The sequence below is a fragment of the Betta splendens genome, chromosome 21, assembly GCF_900634795.4.
Source record: "Betta splendens chromosome 21, fBetSpl5.4, whole genome shotgun sequence".
NCBI lineage: Eukaryota > Metazoa > Chordata > Actinopteri > Anabantiformes > Osphronemidae > Betta > Betta splendens.
In genome coordinates this window covers 16,827,204-16,835,901 of record NC_040899.1, presented here as the reverse complement: position 1 = coordinate 16,835,901, position 8,698 = coordinate 16,827,204, and the positions used below count along the sequence as shown (strand labels likewise).

The window sequence follows — 8,698 nt, the reverse complement described above, 5'->3', positions numbered from 1 at the left end:
TGATCCGATAGCCTAAGATCATCGTCAAAGTCATTAAGTAAATTAGAGTTGGGGTTTTTGAGCATAGTGCATTGTGTCATTTGATACGAGAGTGTTGCTAGGGTCGCACGCATGATGAGACCTCTAACCAGTGGGATAACGCAAAAACCAAACAAGAGAATCACAGCCATCTCAATTATAAAGGAAACAGCTGTGGACATGAGAACAGATTTCCAGTTTCCAGACATTTCGTCTAGCCAATTCCAAGAGGAAGAATCTATACCAGAGTTAGCTGAGATTCTGAAGGCCGTGTAGCGCCTTCGCCACAATACCATTAGAATCAGTGTTATTCAGGATGTAAGTACAACATGCGTCTCCAAACATAACACAAACGCCTCTTTTCTCTGCTAACAACGTGTCTATGGCCATTCAATTGTAATGTAATAAAGATAATTAATGTATGATAGCCATAGGTTTCCGGTGGGGTTCTGTTTCATATAATCTTAAGATAGATTTCATGCTTTCGAATCTTTAATTGTACATTTGCGTCTAGAATGAATACGAGATTCAGGGATTTAACCAGAATGATGATGCATATTTCCGCTCGTGTTGTCTTTCATCTGTAGATGAAGGATAAAACATTTTTGCAGCAGTGAATAAAGTCATTGTGAGCAAATTAAACACCAAGTCAACTTCAGGATATTTAAACTCAGTGTTGTGAATTATGTGAAATTTTCTCATTCAAAAGTAGTGTGTAAAGTTACATAGAAACATCATATGATAAAGGCAACAATCCAAGTAACATAAAATGAAGCCTAACAAAGCATGTTTACAATTGATGTCTCGTAACAATCTGCTTCTTCCTGTTGAACAGTAGCGTTAGATTGTTTCCAACCTGTGTGTTGAAGTATTGCCAGTTCGTTGGGGTTCTTCAGGTTGTGATCAGCTGATCACAGAGACACTTGGGATTCGTTATCACCGCCAGGTTTCCTCCCAATGTCGTCTGAGTCACTGTCACTCCCGTGATGTGGAGAGTCTACACGTCGTCCAGCGTCGGCAACTCAAGGCTGCTCGTGTGTGTGTTTTCTCAGGAGCGTGTGTGTAGATGTATGGTCTGATAGTGTGATTCACCGGCGCAGCTTCAGGCGGCGCTTGGCTCACACCTTTAGCTGAACGGTCAACGCAGCCTCGCCTCAGTGCGTGTGTGAGCACAGCGAGGGTCGTCCTTCTCAATTCTTTTCTTTAGTGGTGGTTTTCTCTGTGGGATATAGATGGATGGTCGTCTGTTGGATCCGGGACCTTCCTGGATGGAGTGGATCCAAGTCGCTCCCTCTGCGATCTTTACAGTCGTGTGGGTCGTCAGAAGGACCTGGAAGGGGCTTCGCCACCGTTTGGAGTCCCAGTGCTTCCTCCTGAACTCCTTAACGATCGCCCAGTCCCCTGGTTGAATGATGTGATGGTCCTGTCGCCTGTTTTCACCTGTTGGAAATCTGAATTTTGCGGAAAAAGTGTTTGGGCGGCACGGCTGCCATCAGGCCCAAACCAGACTCCATGGCTGCAGGTGGAACCATTCGTCAGCCAGAGTCTGCGTTCCTGTGGGGTACAAAATGTTTAAAGTACAGGGAGAGAGGAAGGAAAGGATAGAGAGAGTTGGAGAGAGGAAACAAGGATGAGGAGAGGAAACGAGGATCAGGAGATGGAGGGGTTGTTGGGCAGCGACCTTCGCAGCAGCGTCTGCAGCTGCATGTCGGCAGAAACAAAGTCGTCTATGATGTTGTACAGTTACAAACAGCATTAGCTGTAGGCAGCAGGACAGCATCCAGCAAAGCAGAACCTTATCATGATGTAAGATAGGTTTGCAATCAGACTTCAAAAGCTTCCTATGCTTCCACAGAGCATCTGTAGAGTCTGTGTAGATGGTAACAGACTTTCCTTCTGCTAGTTTACTAGCTTCAGTCAACGCGATCAACTCTGCAGCCTGAGCAGAGTAGTGTCTTAGCAAAGCACCAGACTACAAGACGACATCTTGATAGTAATGTTCAGCATGTTGAGCAAAGTGGTGTTGCATCTAAGCCGTCGGGCTGTAGAAAGATGTGATGTTTTTCAAAAGAATCAAGGACACAGTATGAGGACAAAAGAACAGAAGTCGTACAACCTGATTTCTCATCCACTGTTTGAGTGAAAGGTCGCGTAAGGTCAGATCAGGAAGACCCAAAGTAGGAGCCGACTGAAGAGCAAGCATGAGGTCAGTGAACGTTGTTCAGCCTCAGACGTCCACGTGAGACAAGAAGTGGACGATGAAGACGTCTGCATCAGAACCCTGAGTGGGGCCTCAGAGAAGGTAAAGTTAGGAACGAAAGTCCTACAATAAGAACAAAGACCTAGAAAAGACATCAGCTGTTTTTACGTGCACGGTTTAGGCAGGTTTCAAATTGCTTTAACTCAGTTGGGTGAGATGGATTTGCCATCAGCTGTAATTACAATGACCCAGAAAATAACCTTTGTCTGAACTAACTGTAATTTAGACAGGCTCTCTTTGTGGCCTGTAGCATCCAATGTTTCAGTAGCTTAGTGGTGTCTGCAGTAACGCCATCTATGGCTCCTTTAAGAGGGTGCTGTTGTTTACATGGTTTGTGGTCAGATTTAGGTGTGATGACCACTGGTTCACATCCTCTGATCAAACCTACATCATGTCTGTGTGTGAGTCACAGGGAAGCAGGGCTTCCTGTAAGGCTGAGTGTTGGGTCAGAGCGTCCTCTGAAATGAAAATAAAAACAAAAGCGTGTAATGTGTGTCATTAGAATGTGGAGGTTCCCAGTTCACTGTTTGCTGCACATGACAGGCAGAATAAAAAAAAGTTTTCTAAAGTATGCAAAGTAGGTGAATACATCACATGGGGTCAGAAGTCGTTCACCAGTCTCCACCCCGTTGACATCTGTTCACGAAAGGACCCACGTCCTGCATCTGTCTCCATCATGTTTTCACAGAGGGACGTGTGGAACTGTAGAATAAAAATAAAAATCTTTTTTGTTCGTTAGTAAAAGAAATCGCAAGCGCAGACCTGTGTTCATCCCAAAAGAGGGAAGTTGAGGTCAGTTTGTGTGTGTGTGAAATCATAAGCTGTGATGCAGCCTGTGTGAGGGCCTCAGTTACAGCCCCCTCTCAGCAGCTAATGATAAGAGCACAGCTGAGCTGAAGTTAACAGCAACAAAAGAGGGATTATTTAGAATGTCTGTAGACGTAACCTGCACTCCGTCTGGAGTGGAAATCAATCAAATACCTAAACTACACATGAGATCTCTTCCTAAAAATTAACTGGGCATAAATTTGAAAGCAACAATAAATCTCAAGGTGTCTCGCTGTCAGATGTTGCATAAGACAGTGAAAAAATAAGTTTTTCTTTAATAGTCTGGTACGTACAGTAATTATTATTACTTCTCTCTAATAGTCGTCTTCCCTTTAATAGTCATTAATAGACTGTTTCAGTCAGTCTCAGTCTTCCTATAGTCTGTTTTGTTTTTCTACAGTCTGGTTTTGTTTTTCTATAGTCTGGCCAGACAAACCTATATTGTGCACAAATCTTTTTAGAAACATGGAGGATTTTATTACTGAATTTGTTGCAAATTGAAATAGTTTAAACCCATCAGACTGTAAAGTCATGCAGCAGTTTTCATTTAGCTGTTTGTCATCATTTTAAAATCACTCTGTGGGATTCTTTTTGAGCAAAAAGCGATTCTTCATTGTGAGCAGATAAGCATGAACATGAATTTGAGCGTGTATCAGCTGTAAGCGTGTTTCTTCATTGCGTGTATGAATGTGTGTGTGTGTTTGCGGTACCGTCTTGTACGTCACGTGAAAAGGAACCGTCACCTTCCTCCTTCCCCAACCATCAGTCTGATGTGAGCGCCAGTGGGTGAAGCCTTTCGATGGGACAGTTGTTCCTCGATGACAGACCTTTCCTGGATCCTCGCATGCAGCTCTATTGGGCCGATCACGTCTGAAGCCTCTCCTGTTGTTTCAACCAGTGTCTGTGTCAGAGCACGTCTTCTCTGCTGTTGCTCTGTCCTTGTTTTCCTTTGCTGATTGTCATAAGCAGATGTCTGTCAGACACACACGCGTGTATGACAGTTTCACGGCCTCTGAAGCTTCAGACACAGTCCTTTCATGCTGGTGCAGGGCTTGTAGTAGCTGGTTCATCTGATGAGACCAGAACGTGATGGCTGCAGACGTTGTGGAGTCTGTGAGGCGTCCATGCTGTGGTCTGTGTCCTCCAGCTGCTGTGGTGTCAGAGCTTCCACCCTGTTCTGGTTGTTGGTTGGCGCTTCTTCTCCTTTGGTTCTTCTGCTGATGGTGGGAAAGGAGTCCAGATCCGGATTTACCCTCATCGCGCTCAGTTCTGCATTAGGACAAAGAGCAGAAACAATGGGAGCATTTGCTCTTGGCATGATATGTGTGTGTGTGGTGTATGTGTGTGGCAGAGTGCAAACAATTCTTCCCCAGAGTTGTTATCTCCTTTTTTTCCTCCACTCTCATCTCTCTTTTGTTTCTTTTAGGGCTTTAGTTTTGATAGTTTTGCTTTTTCAAATTTCATCTTTTTGTATCTAATTTTTCTTTTAAAGGTGCATATGTCTTTTACACTAAGTGATTCTCTTTTGAACCCATAACCCACTCATGGAAACATGAAATGCACTAATAACCATATTTACTTTTTACTTTTATAATTACTTTTACTTTTGTAATGCTGCAGTCTGGTGGTGGAGACTTAGATCGCCCCGAACCCATCTTTCAGAGTCCCGGCGGTTTTCTGCCTTAGACTTTTTTGTGTTCCGGCCGGAACCTTTTTTCGAAATTTCTCTTCCACGGACGTCTCCGTAGAAAGGGAACCGCTCAGATCAGCGACAGGGTTCTCGGAAGTGGTCCCTCACCGTCAGGCCCCTCTAAGACCCGGGTCCCTCGTATCTCAAAAACACTTCCCCCTGCAAACGCGCTCCGTGTTTCAGAAGCCGTCTTTTATTTCTTGTCCACACCCTTTGGACTGCGCTCAGATCTGCACACTGGTCTGTATCCTCAGTACAGACAAAACAAGCTCGGTCCCACGAGCCAACCCTTAGCAACCACCGTCTCGGCCACCAGGCAGACTTTGACCTAATTCATTTTACCCGAATATTAAATTTTTTAATTAAAAAAAATTGTTTGGTCCTAATTATTATATTTTAGATGTTTTCAGCCACATAGTCGTTTTAGAAATATTATTATCTCTTTTCCTAGTTATATTTTCTTTTTGTTTTTTCCCAAATTAAAAGGAATCTCTCTCACCGAGCCGAGCCAAATTAGGATTTGAGTTTGAATCTGAGTTTGTGGATCTCGTCAGAGGCGATCCAGACGGGTGAGCAGTCCTCCCAGCTCTGAATGTCTGTAAAGGTTTTGGAGGCTGAGCGACCCTAGTCCTCACACCGTCCAGACGACCTGCCGCGGGATCCTGCCGACAACGCCAATTTCTGTGGTGGAAATTTTCCATAAAGAAGTAGATGAGAGAGAGTTGTCCTTTTGTGCGATTTATTGAAATAGTAAAGAAAATAAAAATAATGGGGAAAGCAAATAAAAAGCATGGATGTTGATCGTGCACATCAACAAACCAAAAACCAGCTGGGGAGATCAGTGCACACACCACGAAGGTGTGATGCAAAGAGCCCACGATCCTCAAGTTGCTTCTGCCTTTTAGCTTCTCTGTCCGACTAGGGTGGAATGTCTTTCTAACCCAATCAAATTACATGCACCATCTCCTCCCTGTCGCAGTGTGTGTGAAGATTTTTACTTTCTCACACCTGCATTGCTGACGTCCAACTATCTGTGAGAAAGGAGCACAGAGTCTCAACAGACAGAGACACAAATCCCCGACCTTGGGTTTGGGAGCTAGAGTTGAGAGTCTATCAGGCAGAGACAACCATTGAACAATGTAGGTCAAATGTCAAATGCATACAGTAAGACAAAACATAAGATATTAATTGCAGAACATAAGTCATAACTCGTATAATAACTGCATAGAAATAAGGAAGACACATAAAAATAAGGAAGAGACAATTTTTCCCATAACAATAACGATTGCCTTAGGAGCTTGGTGACCTTGTTGGATCGCTTGGTCAGACAACAACCCGTGTACTCACAGCCTCATCGCAGGGTGTGTGCAGTCTGTCATGCTCCTAATCATTCAACTGTGTCTCATTGCAGAAGAGAGAATCGATGTATAAAATGCCTTGCTCCTGGTCACTGAAAGAAAGACTTCCCCCAAAATGGTAATCAGCACTTACCTCAGACTGATGTCAACACAGGCGGCCATCAGCGACAGTTAAACTAGATGTCCCACATCTGGAGAGGGGAGAAATGTTGTGCTGAGGCTCCAAAGGGTAGCAAAGTAGTTATTCAGGCGGTTCAGAAAGTGGAAGCAACTGGCGAGCTCTTCTATGCCCCAGTTCTTGTTAATCGTCATGAGACACTTAGAAGTATGTTAGACTCTGGATCAATGGCTTGCACCATTAGCAGCAGAGCTGAAACAAAGCTTAATGCTGCTGGTGTTCTACCAAGAAAACAACAACCAAGGGAGAACATTATCTTGGTTGGCCGTGTGGGACTACGGACCCAACCTGAAGGCTTCTATGATTTGGAAATGGGACTCTTCGTCATGTCCTATGTTGTGCCGACGTTGGTTGTGCCAGGGCAACAGGATGATCTGATATTGGGCTCGAACCCCATCAAACAGCTGATCCACACTCTCAAGGGAGATGACCTTTACTGGAACATAGCATCTCGACACAACAATCAGTGTAGCCCTGACGTCGACACATTTCTGTCAGTGTTTACTAATGTGCAGCGTTGGAGAGGGGATAAGGTTCCAGATAAAACAGGGACTGTAAAACTTACTCAAGCAGTCACACTTTAGCCTAGACATGAACACCTGATCTGGGGGCGACTCCCCTCCAGAGTCCATGTGTCGCTTGGTAGTGTGCCATTTTTGTGTATTGTGGTAGTTGAGCCCACAATTTCAAAGGCAAGACCAAGGGATATGTTGCTTGGTCCGCTCGTCACATCTCTTTGGGGCGACAGGTGGGTTCCTATGACAGTGGTGAACCTCTCAAACAAACCTGTCACATTGAGGAGAAACATCAAGTTGGCTGATGTGTCTCCATGCTTTGCCATTGAGGACTTGGATGTTTTTCAGGGCTTGCAGTCTGTTTCAAGGACACCAACAACAGCCAACCCACAAGACCCCAGTGATGCCCTTGATCCAGTCAAGGCTTGACTGACTTGGGGTTGGATGACATCAAGATTGACACATGTCAGGTTAGCGATGCTTATAAGTCAGAGTTAGTCCAATTGTTGACGGACTACCAGGACATCTTTTTAAGACATTCATTAAACTGTGGGGAAGCCAAGGGGCACATGCACTGCATTCATCTCACTAATAAATGCCCCTTTCGCTTACCATACAGGAGAGTCCCCCCAGGCCATTACTAGAAGCTGAGGCAGGTTCTTTCTGACATGGAGGAGAGAAGCATCCTCCAAAAGTCGTCGAGTGACTATGCGTCTCCCTTAGTGATGGTGTGGAAGAAAGATCGTGGTTTGCGGATTTGCACAGACTTTGGATGGTTGAATGCCCAGACTATGAAAGATGCACATCCCTTGCCAAATCAGTCGGATTGCTTAGCCCCTCTTGGCTTAGCATCCTGATGATGGGAATCTTTGGGGACATGAACTTCACAAAACTCTTGTGCTACCTGGATGACCTCCTTGTTTATGCACCCTCAGAGGGTGAAGCGCTGTCTAGGCTGCGCACAGTATTTCAGAGGCTGCGTGAGAAGAACCTGAAGTTAGCTCCTAAGAAATGCCATCTATTGCAGAAACAGGTTAGGTTCCTTGGGCATATCATTGATGGTGGAGGGGTGTCTGTTTATCCTGACAAAGTTGAGGTCATCACCAACATGCAGGTAGAGGACTTAATGGAGGAAGATGGATGCACACCTTCCATTAGGAAAGTTAGATGGTTTCTTGGCATGGTCTTCTATTATCAGCATTTCATCCCTAACTGTTCAGCTATCGCAAATCCCTTGTTTGCACTTACTGCAGGCCAGAAAAGAAGAGGAAAGGCAAGCGGTCCAAAGCCCCTCAGTATGTATCACAAGCTTGTTGCTCGTTGCTTGTTGAGTCAGCATTCACAAATCTAAAGGCAATGTTGGTGGAGTGTGTTGTGCTTGCTCATTTAGACTTCAGCATGCCATGCATTCTGTCAGTGGAGGCATCACTATACGTCCTTGGAGCTGTTTTATCACAGGTGCCCCAGGGAGAGGCTAAAGCTAGACCAGTTGCTTTTGCAAGCAAGACTCTCAGCACATCTCAACGACAATATCCGGCTCATAAACTGGAGTTTTTGGCCCTGAAATGGAGCGTTTGTGAGAAGTTTAGCCACTGGCTAAAGGGCCATCAGTTCACAGTGTGGACGGATAATAGTCCCCTAACGTACATCCTGACAAACCGAAGCTTGATGCCTGTGAACTGCGCTGGGTGGCTAAGCTTGCATCCTTCTCATTGACCTAAAACATCTGCCTAGGAAAAGTAATGTGATTGCTGACACCCTGAGTCGGGTGCCCTTTGCCAAACCTGTTCGACAGAGGTTGTTGGAGGAATCGTACTGTTCCCTAGATTGCAGTGCTAAGGAGGTTCTCGA

The 8,698-nt window shown here is 44.9% G+C and overlaps 1 long non-coding RNA gene across 1 annotated transcript; it reads right to left on the bottom strand.

Annotated features, from left to right (window-relative positions):
• On the bottom strand, positions 1–3,453 carry LOC129603487 (uncharacterized). The gene is made up of 2 exons (XR_008693370.1): positions 2,873–3,453; positions 1–2,736 (listed from the first exon to the last, which is right to left on the bottom strand). It is a non-coding gene; the product is annotated as an uncharacterized LOC129603487 (long non-coding RNA).
• Between the last annotated feature and the right edge of the window lie 5,245 nt (positions 3,454–8,698).